This window comes from Gallinula chloropus (assembly GCF_964237585.1).
Source record: "Gallinula chloropus genome assembly, chromosome: 3".
Lineage (NCBI taxonomy): Eukaryota > Metazoa > Chordata > Aves > Gruiformes > Rallidae > Gallinula > Gallinula chloropus.
The window spans coordinates 81,141,132-81,159,445 of NC_140087.1; the positions used below are offsets into that span (position 1 = coordinate 81,141,132).

The following is an 18,314-nucleotide window of genomic DNA, read 5'->3' on the forward strand; positions in this document are numbered from 1 at the left end:
TGATACCCAGATAAGGATTCTCCAAGTCATCCACATCTTCATGAACACTCAATGCCAAAACGTTTGTTAGAAAACATAGCCAGGTATTCATCTGCCTAGACTGTATGGAAACATCTATTTCTAATCTGTGTGCTGAGCTATTCTTTGAATATGGAGCTCAATAAGCTATTCCAACATCTCTGACTTAACACCCTACCTTCCTCAAGGATAGGAGCAGGTAGCTGTAATTCAACTTAAATTCGCTTTAAAGCTGTCTGGGTTCTAGAATACTTTTCCTGACTTTCACATTCCAGTGGTTGTCTTTTCATTACTAATACAACAGAAAACCACAATACAGGACTGGCACATGTGCCAACATACACACCTTCCCTCCAACCCCCCCACCCTCAGGGGAGGGCCTGTACTTGCTGCACTCTGCACTGGGAGCGCCCTGCCTTGGAGCAAGCTACTCCTGGTGTCCACCACATAGAGTGCTTGGCCAGGCCCAGGTGGGGAGATCTTGATTCCACGGGAAGACTTCCGGCAGCGTCAAACCCAGTTCTGGCAGCCACTGTTTCTGCTTCAAGGTCTCTTTCCCACTGTTAAAAAAAAAAAAAAAAAAAAAACAGAAAAAATTTAACAGTACTTTCCAAGCTCATGCCTTCTGTACTTCAGAAGTCTCTTGGCAATTCTAACCAGTGGTTGTCTTATACTCTGATATGAGCAGGTTTGTGCAAATGTGCTCACTATGAAGTCCAGCCACATACCCTGTTTATGTTACTGCTCCTACCTTGGCAGGTGATGTTATCCAGGCTGTTTGCCATGGGCAGGCTGAGCCAGCGCTCTACTTTCTTTTAATGTTTGTGGATATGGGCTTTTACAGACCTGAATTAGTTGATGTGACTTGTACTACAGGCAAGAATGGGGGAAATTATTAGTTGGGGTTTTTTTGTAAGAAGTTAGAGGATTGCTCAGTGACCTTTCTGCATAACTGTTTTGATCTGCTAAGTATCACCATACTTAATATCAGGTTTATTACAGCACAAAGTTATAATGCCTCTGACATCCACGTGATGTTTCAATATCCAAAGATCTATTATTGGTTCTGACAACAGAATTGGAGCTTCTCTTTTTGGTAGAATATCTCATGTCCATTTTGATGTTTCACACTCCTTTCATACCACAGCTGTGCAAAACTGAAAATCCAGGGAACTGTCTTCCATTGCAAGCATGCTTTATTTCCCCTCCTCCCACCTTTATTTTATCTACAAAAATGAATGTACGCCTTGTTCTCAGAACACTTGCTCCTCGCACAAAAGTGCATGAAACGATGGGAATGCTAAGTGGCATCTGAGATCATCTTTGAATAAGATTGAGCCTGAAAGCTCTTCAGAAGTTCAGACTTACTCTTATAGGAAAAGAATATGAAATATGTCAGTCCCAGCTACTATGACCACTCATTTATGCTAATGGACTTTGATGGGAACTTCTCTCATCAACAATTTTTAATGCCTCTTTAGAGCATTTCAGATTCTTAATAGGCCTAATAGTGTGGGGAAAACCAGAAGACATCCAAATGAATTATGCTTTCACGGTAACATTACACTGTCATTTTCTCATTGTTACAACTTTAAAACAGTACTTAGGGTTAGAGTGACCTCGAACGCACATCAAATCTTAAAGCATTTTGAGATCCTTTTAGCTTTCATTATAACTTGGTTTATTCTACAGGAACAACATTCTAAAATCTAATCTGTGAGGAAACAGGAATTGGACTTTACTGTGAATATGAACAGCCACAGCAATGTTGACTACAGTAAAAAGCATTTCTGAAGAAAAGACATTCATCCCTTAGAACAGGCAATGTGAAGAAGAGTCTGTCTCAATAAAATGTTTAGATCACAATATAGTTGACTTATGCTGGCCTCATGCTTGAAGAAGAGAGAAACTACCCCTTTGTAGGATTCTTAAATGCACCAAGTGGTACTGCAGCCCTGCAAGGCCATGCTGGAACTTTTCAACTCACACTGGGTCGTTAAGTAAGGACCAAGAAACAGCTATACAGACATGACTACAGCTTACCTAGAACCCTACCAGGCCAGAGCAAATAAATCAGTGAGCTAAACAAAAGAGTTTATCCCACTTGGGCTAGCATTTCTGACTTTATTGATTATAATTTTTATTATTATTATTATTGAAGAACTTAGGGACAAGTTTTGTTCTGGTTTGTGTTTATTGTAGGTTGTGGGTTGGAATCTTTTTTTTTTTTTTTTTTAAGTTTTAGGGTTTTTTTCCCACCTTTCTCTGGAGTATCTGCCTGTTGCCTAAAAGTGAAAAACAGACTCTAAGAGACACTTCATAAAAAGCTCTTTTCTCACAAAATTTCACAGCTGAAATCAGAATAGGAAAGTTTAGAGGAACAGGCATAAATATTATAACACCTACTAATGTTTACAAATAAATAGAAACCACGAGAAACAGAAATTGATAAAGTATATAAATAATGTCAGAAGAATCCATGCAAATCAAGATCTCTTAGCCAGAGATTTTTTAAATTAAAAAACAAACCAAACTACACCCAAGGGTAAAAAACCCTTGCTGCTGCCTGAAGGGAGAAAAACAGTTGTGAAAAAACGGAGTTATGGAAAGCTCAGCAAAAGAAGCCGATATAACAAGATACAAAGAACAGGCAAGCAATACCTGTATTCCTGCAAGCTTGGACACTGAAAGAATAGGTTTCAAATTGAAATGCCCAAATGCCCTGTGACAGTTTTTGGCACAGCAGCAGAACCTTACCAGCTTGGCACTTGGCAGCTAATTCACTTAAGTGTGTAAAGAATCACTACACACTGATACACAGATGTTATGGATCAATATATGCCAGTGGGGAGAAACTTTGAATTAAGAGAGCTCTTTTAAATACCCTGAGTTGCAAGCCATGAAAAAAATAGCAATACAGCACACTCATCATATACGTACTAGCATACTGAAATCCTTCATAAGGAGGATGCAATACCCAGTGCTATACAGTGTTCCAGCCTGAGTTACAGAAGCCAAAAAGTAGCTCAGGTTGTGCATATAATGCAGAGGACATAACTAAGGGCTAGATGCCACTTATTCACAGCCAATGTTTCTTACAAGTTAGCTCTTGCACTTAGCAGCTTGGGAAACACTGGGGTTTAGATATGGCATTAGATCAGAGAAATCTGTGCCATCAGGTCTAATCACATGCACTCAGTTCTGCTTTACACTGAAAATACACTATGCAACACTGAAATAACAAACAAGAATATCAATTGCAAGTGCAATTAGTCAGAGGAATCACATGGAGAGAAGAAAAAAGTTGGAGATTTTTATACTTGTGCCAATTCAGAGCCTAGAGCATGGCAATTTTGAGAAATGGGCTGGTTTCAAGTGAAAAGCTTTAGATGGTTTTCAAAAAGGACATTCTGCTGACTCCCTGAAAAAGACAGGTCTGCTGGTGGCAAGCACAAAGAACAGAGTGATGCAGGATCTCTGTCTACAGCTGTTTTCTTACTTCTGTAGAATAGGGCTACAAGTTTCTTCATTAAAACCGTAACTGTTTTTTCCCCCAAGAAAGAGAAGAGAAACTGGCTTTATAAGAGGTGAATTCCTACAGTCATAGGTAATTAGCAAACACAAAACCAACCATCAGAAGATTTTGGCAAGCCCAGGCAATAATGACTCACAACTTTTTTTCAGCAGAGAAACTTTCTCTATACCTTTTCAGTCCCTCCTTTCTGTTACATTGAGTATGGCTTTTAATTTTTCACTTGGTCACCTGCAATTGCTTACCTCATACATGTGAGGAGTACAGAAGTCAACAGAGCAGGGTAAATTTGTAAAGAACAAAGAAAACCCCACTCCCCTGGCAACTGTGGCTCCTAGCTACAGCAGGATGTTCTCAGTTTAAGACCTGATGACAGGATGCTTCCATTTGATATTTACTTGCTCACCTCTGTCATCAAACTGTAATATCCAAGGAGTCAAGCCCTCAAAAAAACCCAGAACACTTGATTCTACTAATCCAGTCCTTGTTTTAGCAACTGTTTGTTGGAGATAAAGAAAATCACATGGCCTATTAAATTGATCACAAGAAAAAGAGTAAAAAAATTGAGGTTTAATTCTGGCTTTGGTATTAACTCTGAAAAATCACTTAATTTCTTGCAACTGTATTTCACACCTGTGATAAAAATTGTGCTCTGTAGATGTTCAAGGGTTAATTAGTTAGAATTCTCCTTGAAAAATGTAAAATGCTATGTAAATGCTAAATACCATAAAATTTTCCAATAATAAATTGGCATAATTCCTAGACCTGATTACAACTTGTCCAAAAACCATGCATAATGCATATGTAGACAAAAAGGTACATCATCCATTATATATGACCTTGAGCAGCCTAGAGAAAGGATATTAGCTTAAGTAATCCACTAAGTATTATTCTCTTTTTAAAATGATCCAGAATTAATAGATTGTAAAATATGTGTCTTTATTCTCTCCTATCTTTGCTTGCCGTTATTATAGTGATAAAAGTTGTTTCTTTAATGTAGCATGAATTATGAAAGGGTCACATGCACCAATTAAATTTGCATTCAGTTTGGACAAAACACAAGAATAGTTTAGGAGTAAAATGCTGTTCTGATTATATAAGTTTGTACTTAGACATTACAGAGCAATGCAGCTTGAGAGCCTTATACGAGTTAAATGATTACAGGATCCCTATAAAAGGGTTCCATCCCCATGTTTACAAAGAAGAAAAGGATAAAGTGAATTAAATTAATTGCCCAAGATGAAATAAGAGCCAGACTGAGCTAGAAACTTGGGCAATCTCCTGATTTTTGGTTAACTGCCACACCTCCAGCTCTGTCTTATCAAAGGATTTCCTTTCTGATCTATTGTTTTATCTTATTTATCAAGAATGAAAGTCTCCACAATGGTCACATGAAAATACATAACTTTGAAGGAAATTATTATTAGTGTATATATATATATATAAAAAAAGAAGACGACAATGTAGTGGAAGACAAATAAAGGAGACGAAACAGATTGAATTTTCAACAGAAACAAATGTTTGTGGGAAGAAGTCCCTAACAGTAAGCTCCCTGGATTGTCAAGACCAATTATAAAAAGCAGTCCTGGAAGAGAGGAAGCCCTGATTTTACTTCACTTGTATAACACCACAAGAAAATCTGGTGCCTCAATCATGCACAATAACTTCTGTGCTTATAATTGCCGACAATAAGGATTCTGGCTTTTGGGATTGACTTGGTTTCCAAAATAGGAGTCTAGACATCTGTGGAGTCACACAGCAGGTATATTTTCTCAGCAACTTAAATTTGTCTTCTGGGCAGCCAGCTCTGCTAGTAATTTTTGGGGGAGATTTTCCTGACTCAGCTTCAGCTCTGAGTTTGCTTCCGTGAGTAATAATTCTTTAGGACTCTCACCCACACTAGTTGTAATGAAGAGCATAAGATGACAGAAGGTTCTTGTAATTTTCACCACTGCAACTCAGCACCTCACAGATTTCAGGGAACAAGTCTTTCTGAATCCTTGAAAAGGAAGAACAGTCCACAGGAATCCTCCTTCCAACTTTACATTCCCATACCTCCATGCACATTACCTGAACTTATAAAAAAAGCCCCCAAAACAACCCAGCAAAGTATCTGCTTTCCCATTTGCTGCTCTGTTTGCTGCAATGGATTGGAAATGAAACTGCACATCTCCTGTAGTTCTTTGCTCATTAGTCTCCACCTCTGAGTTTGCTACTGTAATTAACAGTTGCTGGGTGCTTAGATTGAAGGTGTTATACTTTAAGAGCAAGAGGTAATTGATTTAGGCATGTCTGTCTTAGGCCCTTTTTAAATTACAGCTGGGCTGGTGCAACTTGCAAGCTGTCCTCATCTGCTTGCAGCTCTTAAACCTTTGCCTGAGCTGCCAATGGATTTGGCAAAGTGTCACTCCACCACTCAGAAAAACACCTTCATCCTGTTAGTATCAACTGCCCAGAACACCTTCTGCAGAGAGTATCACCACTTCTCCCACCTTCTTCTGGCATTGCATTGCAGCTGACCTGGACACCACTGCTTGCCATGAAGGCAATCGGTCCTTTGCCACTACTTGGTCCTTGGCCTCTCTGGGAATTCCCCACAGTGGCAGGTAATGCCAGCTACACAGTTGTTCTGAGATAGCCCGGTTTCCCAGATAAGACTGGACTTAATTCTCACTATTTTCAGGAAAGACTATCAAATAACACTTCAGTTTGTATCTCAGGTCAGACCAGAGCTAAGAGAGGTCATTGGAGAATTCTACTTATGCTGTTAGCAGCTCTGAGTCAGATTGCTATGAACCCTGTATCAGAACTGTTTCTAAACCCCAGCTTTATTAACATGCATCTGGTGAGAACTTGGCAGACAACTTTGCCCAGTGGCAAAAAAATAATAATATCTATTTAATCCTTGGAACATCTGCAGTCTCCAGACAGCCAACCAAATGAATACTCAGCTGCTTTTCCTGAATATGCATTTGTTAGTTTCCAAAGGGTTAAGGGCTAGATCTAATTGTTAATAAAGTTGAATAAAATATTCTCAAAGGCATTAATGTAAATGGTTTCAGGCTCCAAATTGGTTAAACCTGGTTTTAATTACACAATATTTAATAAATAACATCTAAAACACCTAGGCTGCTATCTTAGGCTTACTAAGGAAAGGCTAATTCTTCATTTTTTTATTTACCTTTATTTTGCAGACTGTCTTGCTGCAACAGAGGAGACTGGGCCAACCTTTAATAGTAAAATTAAGCATTTGTCTTGCTGAGCTCAACCTTGCTGTGATAACTGATTTCAATTTGCAGCAGATCAGAATATTTTAATATTTTATATTACTCTGAACGGATCTCAGTGTAATAATGCAAAAGGCTCTTCTTTGCACACAGACTTTTGTATTAGTACATTTTCAAATCCAGCATGTTGAAACTTCTAAGTTCTTGGAGCTGGGACTGTGTTCTGTGTTTGTGCAGTGCCTTGCAGAGCTCAGTTCCAATACACAAACAGGGATGATGGGTATTCCAGTAATACAAACTATAAGTGATTTACTTACATTTCAGATGTCTTCGTGTCACAAAACAGATGCTTCTTCTGCCATGTGCAGAGGGTTGTATGTAATACACTATTGACTAAGCAAGTGCAAAAGGCATCAGAGACCTACTTGACAAACCACATGGCAGATTTCTTTATAAAGTAGTGTACTTTCAGATGTACTGCCTGAGAACGTGCTTGTCAAACAATTGATGTGGTCTACAAACACATGATAGTCTTAACATGGTGGGAAGTGTAGATAAAACCCATGCAGATGCCAGTACCCTTGCTGACCCAAGTACCTCTCTCCACCACAGTCCCACTGAGATTAGCTGTTCTCATCATACTAAATAACTGTCACCAGCTTGTCATTAAGTATGCTAATTCCAATATCACAGCATAAACCATCTTAATCCACTTGCCCCGGTCATACCTACTGGTATCACTTACAAGTCACTGCCATCCTTAGCTCTGCTCCAACTTCCCTAGGATTGTTACCTTAGAAGTCAATATGCTGCCCAGACCACATGAGCTGCCACCACTGACTGGGACCTGCTCAGAGCTCTCAGCGGTGATGAAAGTCCTGGTGGCAACAGTTCAGTTAAAATTTGTCATGCACATGGTCTGAAAGGGGTACTAACAACCACCAAAAGAAATTAGCAAGAGAATTCTATTCATGCAATAGAAACAGTGTGAAACTTCCTTTTCACCCACAAATTTTCTCCTCCTAATAAATGGGTTTAGTACTTTAAGACATAGAAAATTCGATTCAAAAGCGTGATTCAACCTTGCTAAGGTTTCATTAGTACAACTAAATCAATTATTTGTATACATTAAGTGATAACAAAGCAAATTTCTGCAGACCTAATGTAGATACTACTGGATTGATGACTATTCTGTGCCATGTGCAAGGAGTGAGCATGCAGCAAGTTCACAGCATAGTGAAACCCCAATGACTTTCTTCCTATTTATTTTCTGCCTATTCACACAGACTCTTGATGTCAGGGCCCTGAGCATCCCTCTTCCCCCTAGATTTAAAGGCCAGTGAGCTGGTAAGCTCCAAAGAAAGCCAGAAACAGCTTCAATAGCTCTGCTAAAGATATTTTGTGGGGGTTGCCCCTTCCTCCCTGGTAAATTGAAGCTGTCATTGCTTGCTCCCTTGGCTGACCTAAGTCTCAGCTGTGTCTCACAGCCATGCCTGTACCTGGCTATGGATCCCCCTAAACCCAGATGCTGACTGGTCCCAGCTGACCTTGATGGGTCCCCAGAGGGTCCTGATGTCCTGAGCCAGGGACTGCCACCTAGCCTGCCCTGCTCCTGAACAGGGGCAGTGGGGCAGGCCCTGGCTGGCAAGGAATGTTCAGGAATCCCCTGCAGCTCCTGGCTCCCCAGCCAGCTATCAGCCCACACTGTGCTCTGATATTTAGTATTTAACTGCTGTATGCCAACTTCTTTTAAGTACTAGGACATATCTTAAAACCCTCAAAGTACATGTCTTAAACCCCTCAAAAAGAACTTGAAAGCAAGAAAACTAAAAAGCACCCAATATAGACATACATAGTTTCCTATGGGGCAGGGGCACATGTCTTTGATATTGTAAACTTCAAGAATTGGTAACTCAATTACAACTCTTAGCATCTTAATACTTTCACCTTAAAAAATCAAAATTATTTCCTATCACTAATAAAAGTATGAATCACTAATAAAAGTAAGAAAAAAGTAAGAATTTCCCTCTGGTTGAGGTAGGGGAGGTCCAGGAGCATCTCAAAGGGATTAACACACATAAATCCATGGGCCCAGATGGGATGCATCCACGTGTGCTGAGGGAGCTGGCGGAGGTGATTGCTGAGCCGCTCTCTATCATCTTCAACAGGTCTTGGAGGACAGGAGAAGTGCCTGAAGACTGGAGGATAGCCAATGTCACTCTGGTCTTTAAAAAGGGTAAGAAGGAGGAACCTAGTAACTATAGGCCAGTCAGCCTCACCTCTGTCCCCGGAAAGGTAATGGAACAGCTTGTTCTGGATGCCACCTCCAAGCAATTGGAAGAGAAGAAGGTCATGAGGAGTAGTCAGCATGGATTCACCAAGGGGAAATCGTGCTCAACCAATCTCATAGCCTTCTATGATCTCATACCGGCTGGGTAGATGGAGGGAGAGCAGTGGATGTCATCTACCTTGACTTCAGCAAGGCCTTTGACACTGTCTCCTGTGACATCCTGATAGCAAAGCTGAGAGAGCATGGGATAGATGAGTGGACAGTGAGGTGGGTTGAGAATTGGCTGTTGGACCGAGCCCAGAGGGTTGTGATCAGTGGAGCAGAATCTGACTGGAGACCTGTTACTAGCGGTGTTCCCCAGGGCTCGGTGTTGGGACCAGTCCTGTTTAATATCTTCATTGATGACCTTGATGAGGGAATAGCATCCACCCTCAGCAAGTACACCGATGATACAAAGCTGGGAGGAGTGGCTGACACGCAGGAACACTGCGCTGCCATCCAGCGAGACCTGGACAGGCTGGAGAGCTGGGCAGGGAGAAACTGGATGAGATGCAACAAAAGCAAGTGTAGAGTCTTGCACCTGGGAAGGAATAACCACTTGTGTCAGTACAGGCTGGGGGATGACCTGCTGGAGAAGAGCTCTGTGGAGAAGGACCTGGGGGTCCTGGTGGATGACAGGTTGGCCATGAGCCAGCAGTGTGCCCTGGTGGCTAAGAGAGCCAGTGGGATCCTGCGGTGCATCAGGAGGAGTGTGGCCAGCAGGTCAAAGGAGGTGATCCTCCCCCTCTACTCTGCCCTGGTCAGGCCCCACCTGGAGTATTGTGTCTAGTTCTGGGCTTCTCGGTATAAAAAGGACAGGGATCTCCTGTAGAGAGTCCAAAGAAGGGCTTCAAAGATGATTAAGGGCGTTGAGCATCTCCCCTATGAGGAAAGGCTAAGTTAGGACTGTTCAGCCTTGAGAAGAGAAGACTAAGGGGGGACCTAATTAAAATCTGTAATTATCTTAAGCAGGAGATGCAGGGGGAATCAGCCAGCCCCTTTTCAGTGGTCTGTGGGGATAGGACAACGGGCAGTGGCTGCAAGTTGGAGCACAGGAAGTTCCGCACCAACATGCGGAAAAACTTTTTCCCAGTGAGGGCGACAGAGCCCTGGGACAGGCTGCCCAGGGAGGTGGTGGAGTCTCCTTCTCTGGAGATATTCAAGATTCGTCTGGACGCCTCTCTGAGTGATATGTCCTAGGGAGCTGCTTTGGCATGGGGGTTGGACCCGATGATCTCACGAGGTCCCTTCCAACCCCTACAATTCTATGATTCAATTCTATGATTCTATGAATGCTGGGATTTGTTGTTTCAGTTGAAACCTGTTTTATTTGCAGTCAAAACATAACATACATTCCATTAACACTCTAACTGCAGGCAGAAGCAGTTCTATTCTAGAGGAAATCTTTATATCAACCTTACTTGTGAGTGGCCAAAACACTAAAATTGCTGCTCCTTTTTTGGTGCAACAGGGTCACAGGAGTGGTTTCAGAATACAGAAGACATTAGGCAAGGCATGTTCTGCATGAGAGGGAAAAATGCCCCAAGCCATTCTTTTACCTAATGCCAACACTACTTTTTCTCCTGCTCAGAGATTTAGGCAGTTAGCTTGTGACCTTCTCAAATGATTTCTACACCTGGAAAGCATAGCAGACATTCAGATCTCTCCTATGACAGACTAGCAGGGAAAGCACAATAAAAAGGAAGGGTCAATAGGGGAGACTATCACAGAAGCTGCGGGCTTTGTAAATAGTGTCTAAGGGACTGCCTATCACTGCTGGAACACACTTTAATTCACTTGGGAAACTGAAGTGCTTATTCCACATCTAAAATAGTCAATATCCTCATAGCCCTTCAGAGAACACAAGCTAAATTGCCATTCATGCATTTGTTCTGTTCGCAGTGCAGGACTAGATGACAACCACCTCACAGCAGTCGGTGTAGCACTTTGCTCAAGATAGACCTGCTCTTTCAGTTCTTCACTTCCTAATGACAGTCACACAACTGATGGCAGATGCACCCATACCGTAAGGGGGGACAAGCTATACTGAAACTGTTCCTTCCCATCCTTCTGCAGGCACTGAGTCGATGTTAGTGCCTGCACACAGGCACCCATCATTCACTAGTATTTGTTACAGACACCCACCCCACGGCTGTGGTTAACACCTACCCAGCACCAGGGTCTGGTCAGTGGCAGCCACATATGTCCAGATGAAATGCCCACAGCCACCCACTGGTGTCTGAATGGTGATAGCTGCTAGACTGAGGGGAGCTGTTTCTCCATTTAGAGGGGCAAGGAAAGCCAATTGCTGATTACTATGTGGGACATTTTTATCAGCAGCAACCCTGTCAAACCCTGTTTGAAAAGCTCTGTTTTATAGCACTGTTGCTCTTTAAATCACAGGGGATATATTGCTATATCATATACAGGCATCCAAATAGAGAGTGTGACTTTCAGTGAAAGGATGATAAGGTTTGATTCTAATATAATATCCACTGAAGCTCATGGAAATGTCTTCATGAATTTCAGCAAGTACTAAAGCTACTCTTCTGCAACCTCCACATTCAGTCTGAGAGAGATTTGAACACATATAGGTGTGAGAGTGGTGCTGTGACAGTCACCATGGATGCCAGAAGAGGAATGCAAATTCCTCAGTTACTGGGACTTCAGCTGCACCATCTACACACAGACCTGGGAATATCCTGTGTGCAGTACCTAAGGTCTGGGTAAGGCCCAATCAGCACTGCTAGAAACATGCCAAGACATCCCTGAGAGATTACTATGCACTGAAAAGTTTCTGGCTTCACGTGCAGAAGACATCACTGCAACTCAGTAATGACATGGCAGAGAAGTGACAAAAATGGTTCCTCAACATGAGCAGACAGAGCAATCTTTTTCAAGGCACCATTTGCACTGAAGGCTCGTTACAAAGAGAAAAATGTTTGTCAGGCATACTGGCAATCTGGGAGCAACTTCAGATTAAGTATTTTAGAAAAAACTTTAAAAATATTTGAGAGAGTCCTCAAAGTACACCCAGAAACATTAGGGATATGTTGATTTCATCCTGGAAACTCTTTTGATTCCAAATGGATGATATTAATATGTAGATAACCGTCAATCCAAATACTGCCGATTCAGAGTATATTTTTATATAACTTTCCTGAAATGTAGTCACTGAATAATCTTCTATTAGGATGGCTACATACTCATTTTACACAGACTATGCTTCAAGTAGTTCTAGAACAAGACTTCTTCCCCTCCCTCCCAAAGAGACATATGGAAGATAAGGATTTTATAGAAAGTCTCTGAAAAGCAAGCTGCCTTCTTTTCAAAGAATTTGAGATCTTAAATCAGATGAAAATTAATTGCATGCAAATGTGTGACACAACTCCAAGATTCAGCTCAGCCCCCTTGTATACAGCTGCAACTGATGCTTGTCCCCTTCTAGCTAGTCAGGAAATTATTTTGAAGCCTGTTGTTAATATTTCAGTTAGGCTTTTAGGATTTGAAGCTAGCAAGCCAATATGTCTTTGAGACTTGATATATCAGGCAGGGGGCTTGAATCACTGAAGTGATTAACTTTATCCATCAAAGCAGCCCTAAGCCTTCACACTGAGCTTTTAAAGTTGTGAAACACAGGATGAAAATGAGATGAAATACTTAATTCACAGAAATAATTGGTAATACACCAACTGCTCAAAACTGACCCAACACACCTCTCCATAATTCACAGCAGATGACACTAGCTTTATTAACTGGGTTAGTGAAGTCATGTCCTGAGAATGAAGACTTACAGAAACCAAGCTAAAAATGCTGGTCCCTAAGAATAGTTATTCTAAAAAAGCTAGGCAAAGTCTCATAGTGGTATCAGTTTAGCTGGCAGGACTGCACATTGACAATTGCACTGCTGTTCAGCAGTTCTGAGCTTCTGTGAGGAAATTCTAAGGGGAGAGGGCAGCAAAGAGGATAAGGAGGATTAATTTAAAATGCATGTTTTATCTTTTTACTCCAGAAACCAATGTTCAAATAGTAACATCTATGCTTAAAAGATAAAGGTAAAGCAGCAGAGAAGAGCCAAAATCCATTAGTACAATGAGTACTTCCAATTTTAGTAGTAAAAAGCAGAGCCCATTCATACAGAGGTTAGCTAAACAGTTATTTTAAGGACTCACTGTTCTTAGTGGAAAATTAATAAAGCGAGTGTCAAAAGCCCTTCATGATTTTAAAAATTAGAACAGTCTGTCTCCACTGGGTATCTGTTCTGCATAGAGAGCTTTCACCTACTGAAATGTGGAGTGTAAAGTTTATTCAGCCCTTGAACTTCACACAGCTGTCCTGAAATCATGATATTGACATATCTCAATCACACACAGCATTTGATGAGTATACTAGCTACCCAGAGCAACGCAATTCCTGTGCTCAAGTCATTTACGTCATTCACAGCAGTGAAAAACTTAAAACACAGTCACTTAGAAACAGAGAATCACAGCACACTTCAAAAAACCTCCCTTTCATGAGGAAGACCGGGGGCATCAGCTGCTATTAAACCTACAACAGCAAACAGTGGAGGAAGGAGAAGGAACAAAGCATGAACATATGCCAGATTTGAACTTAAAAGCAAAATGCAGAACTTCAGGTTTGGGTGTATGTCAGACACTGAAAGTTTTGCTAATTTTTTGGGGGTCATCTTCTATTTGGAGGTAGAACTAGACGCATGACAGCCATGGCTCAGAGGATCACTTGATGATTGCTTCTACACATCTCATTTGACTTTTGCAAGCTGAATGTGCCCATCAATCCCCTGACCTGCAATAGCAGTCTTCACTTGCTGTTCAGCCCAGCATACATCAATTTATTTTTGGACTGCAGCTACCATCAACTCCCACTCATCTGTGGGTGGTGTGCCAGAGTTATAAACTAACAGTGCCACCTATTGCACATGGGTTCTGATGCAGACATGAGATTTGTCTCTGGGTAGCATAATCCATTATTACAACTAAATTGCTGTGCAAACCAAGTACTTAGCTTCCAAAACTGTCATGGGCTTCAAAGCAGACCACCAGTCATGGCCCCATATTGAATCTAGCAGGGTTTGTTTACTCCAGTTTTAACCAGTGCCATTGGTCTTCCATGGGTTCTGGAAGAAGTCACTAAGTCCCTTTATACTGCTTTCTGCAGCATGTCCTCCAGAGACAGGTTCATCTAGTTATACCATTCTCACCTGACATCACACAAGAGAGAAATACACTGCACATTCTTGCCAAGACTGACACATACCTTACTTTTCCAGCTATCTACTAGAGATGCAAACTCAAAGCTATGAGAGAGAAAGGAATGTTAAACCCTCCCAGTGTCTTCTGCCACAGGATGAGCTGAGCTGGCTTTGTCCATTATCACAGTGACAGAAAAGAAGGAAAAAGACCTTTCCTGGGCTGTGGCAGACTAAGAAAGTCTTGCTGTCCCCAAAGCTGGTCCCCAAGGCTGTTGCCCTTGGGTCTGTCAACCCTTACTAGCTGCACTGTCCCACTAAGCACTGTGCAATAACCAAACAGCAGACACTAATTGGGTTCTGTTGTTGAAAATAAAAAAAAAAATCCAAATTCACTCCCTTATGTACAAACACTTTGTGTTGCACTTTCTCTCCTTACCTTCTACCATCTCCTGTCAAACATTTCCTAGCAGTTCAGTCACTCTACCCAAACCTTAAGTCTACTCACAATTGCTGACCATTAGAAATAGCACTAGTACAAACATGTACTAGCGCTAATTGATGTTGTATATTTTTAAGCACTATACCTTGGCCATTCCTAACTTGCACATCCTCATCCTGTAATATTATAGGTAGCTTGCAAGGATCTCATCTTTCAACATACTACAGATATTCTAGTCTATTATTCAACTGCTTTGTACTCTCACATTCCATACTACACCATCAAGAAAATGGCAATAACAACATTTCTTTTTCAGGCCTGCCCTGAGCTTTAATCCTTCCAGATCTATGTGAGAGAAGGCCAGAGCCCCAGTTCCCAAGCAGTTCTGTTCCTTTCAAGTCTGGGCTCTGATGCACAGGTATATGATGAGGTATGTGATATTGTGTGACATTCATCACCTCAAGGTTACATCTACTATCCAATATTAAGCACTTAACATTAGCACAAACTTAATGGAATTGTATTTTGGATCTTAATCAAAATTCTCTGGCAGAATGGGCGGCCCGGGCACCGCTTGACACCACCTGAGGTGGACTGGGCCCCGCAGGCTTAGGGCTCGGTAAAGCCTCTCAGGAGGAGCCGGGGCAGGCCGAGCCCCAGACGAGCTGTTCGTGGGATGTGTGCCGGAGGCTGGCATGTCTGTTGGAGGTGCCGTGCCGGCTGGGAGGAAGCTGGAGGCACCACTTGCCCCGTGGCAGGAGGGCCGTTCTCGCTCCTGCGGCTCACTGGCTTCACACAGCCCCCGAGTCCCTCTAGTGTGCCTGGCAGCTGCACGGTGATCTCCTAGAGCTCAGGTATGCAGACACACTGATGCACTTGGATTTTGTCTGGCTTGTGGGATCACTGCTGCTCCGCTTCCTGCTACATCGCCAAGACCAACCAGTGCAGCTTGGACATGACCAGCGTGGACCTGGGAATCAAACCCAAGGCTGTGCGAGTGGATGAGACCATGCTCTTTCTCATGTGGCCAGACAGGCATGTGACACGGTATGGGCTGGAGTGGCTGGTGAAGAACAGCTACGAGGGGCAGAAGCAGCGGGTCATGCACCCACGGATCCTCTGGAACGCAGAAATCTACCGCCAAGCCCAGGTCCCATCCATCGACTGCCGGAGTTTCCTGGAGACAGACAAGGGGCTGAAGGAATTCCTGCAGAACTTCTTGTTGTATGGGATTGCCTTTGTTGAGAATGTCACTCCCACCAAAGAGGACACCCAGATCTTCGTGGAAAGGATCAGCTTGATCAGGGAGATCATTTATGGGGGAATATGGTACTTCACCTCCAACTTCTTGTGGGGAGACACGGCCTACACCAAGCTGGCTCTGGACCATCACACTGACACAACCTACTTCCAGGAGCCCTGTGGCATCCAGGTGTTTCACTGTCTGAAGCACGAGTGCACTGGTGGGAGGACGCTGCTGGTGGATGGTTTCTACGCAGCAGAACAGGTTCTTCAGAGAGCCCCCGATCAGTTCCAGCTGCTCAGCAAGGTGCCGCTCAAGCACGAGTATGTGGAGAATGTGGGAGACTGTCACAACCACAATGAAAGGTATATTCAATCTTTCTCTTGCTTGTCACTACCCCTCAGCCACTGGCAGTAGTCAAAATTGACTGGAGAGTGAACCAGAATTGTTTGGTTTAGTAAAATTTTGAGCTAATATCTTATTTTGGCAAATCAATACTTGACAAAGTTTTTTTATAATAGGTTCCTTATTTTTCAGACTTGTGTATATATATGGCTTTACTCAATGTTTGTAAGGCAAAATAAATGGGAATATTATATGGCAATACACTCAAATTTGCCCTTGTGAACATGATGTTATAGTCAAACTTACTATACAGATTAGGTAACAAGTGCAAGCAAATCAATATGTGTTATCAAAGTCTTTCTTGCTCCAATATTCAAAAAAAGCCCCTTTCCCTTAATCTGCTTGTATCAGCACATATGTGTCATCCAGTTATTGGTAGAAAATAGTGCTTCATATTAAACCTCTGATCAGACATAAGGACAAGATCAGTTCCACAATAGCCTATAGCTCTGGTATTCTAATAGCCAACTAATATTGTTTGCAATGCTGTAATTTAGCTGCAATGTTGTAGGTGAAAAGGTATTTCACAAGAAAGCAATTTTTCAGATATCAGCAATTTAAATAGTCAAGTTCAAATTAAAGTTATTATGCACATCTGCACTTCAAACCCATTTTGGCTCAATTACTCCATTTAATTCTAAAACATCAATACCAGAAACCTCCCTATACACTCAGGAGTAACCTTCAAGAATTCTGGTTGAAATTTATCCTTGAAAACAATTTTACAATTAATTTGAATTAAATTTCTAATTAGCAGCTAAAACAATTTCCCATAAAGTACATGATGCCAAATGTGATATGTATTGCCTTTCTAGTGGCTGGGAACACATGACTAAAATAAGTGAGAAAAATCACAGTCTGTAATGTGCTGCAAAATGGATCCTGCAGGAAAATAATAACCTACCACAGAGATGGAAACTAGATTTATTTCCACCCCCACCCCCCCCGTCCCCCATTTCCCCACTACTTTTCCCCCCATAGAACACCAGTAGCTATGTATCCAGGGGATGCTCTGCACTTGTTACTTATGAATTTAAAAAACAGGCTGGATGAGCACATGATGAAATTGCTCAACACTGAAGAACAGCACATACATTCTTTGGGATCTTAAAATAATCTCCCAAGGGAACATTGTGGTTCTTCTTTGAGCCTGAAGACTACATGAGTGCCAAATAAAGTTTCCATGTACTGACTAATCCACTAGCTATCTATCATTCTGCAGGCCTGCTTCCAGTTCTAAATCCCTTTGTCTTGTTCTTGGCCTAAGCCACTCATTGTCCTTTGGAGTTGCTACATACACACCAAGGACAACACGTTTTCCTCTTGGGGAATCCCACGTTAGAAGACATTCTCCAGTGGCCCCTCTTCTACCTTTATGGCACACCAGAACATTGCCCCCAGTATTTTCCATTTGAGCTATTTCAGGCATTTAGATCCAATTTTGTCCTGCATGTTCTCATATGTAACTGTGGAAAGAGAACTTCAATGAGGTGTATGAAGCTCAGGAAAAATACTTTGTTCTTAATTACACATATGGAATCAAATTTCTCCTATTTCTAGGCAAGGCAGTTCTTCAATGAGAACTACAACTGCAGTGGCTTAAGTAGCTAAAAATCTACACTATCAAAAAACCAACATTGAATAGTGTCACTATTCCGAGGGAATAGATCTGCTGTGACTCATGAGCTGGCATAAAATTTATCAGAAAGTAAATTTTTCAAGGGAAAGCCAGATCTTTAAATAAAATCTTTCATGGAGGCTTTTTGGCACAAGTGTCACTTTCTGAATAAACACTAAATGCCTGAAACATGGTAAATATTAGCCCAAATTGAAAATATAGGAGAAAATTCCACTACATTAACGTGTATTGTATAAAAGACCAGGGAGAGATGATTTTGAGGCACTTTAA

General features: G+C 41.8%; 1 pseudogene across 1 annotated transcript in view; it reads left to right on the forward strand.

Moving 5' to 3' along the window:
* Window positions 1-6,089: 6,089 nt before the first annotated feature.
* Window positions 6,090-18,314, forward strand: part of LOC311189471 (trimethyllysine dioxygenase, mitochondrial-like) — a 31,130-nt pseudogene continuing 18,905 nt past the window's right edge. Inside the window, exons 1-2 of the transcript in view lie at window positions 6,090-6,156; window positions 15,365-16,365. The product of the transcript in view is annotated as a trimethyllysine dioxygenase, mitochondrial-like (transcript). The remainder of the gene's footprint in view (window positions 6,157-15,364; window positions 16,366-18,314) is intronic.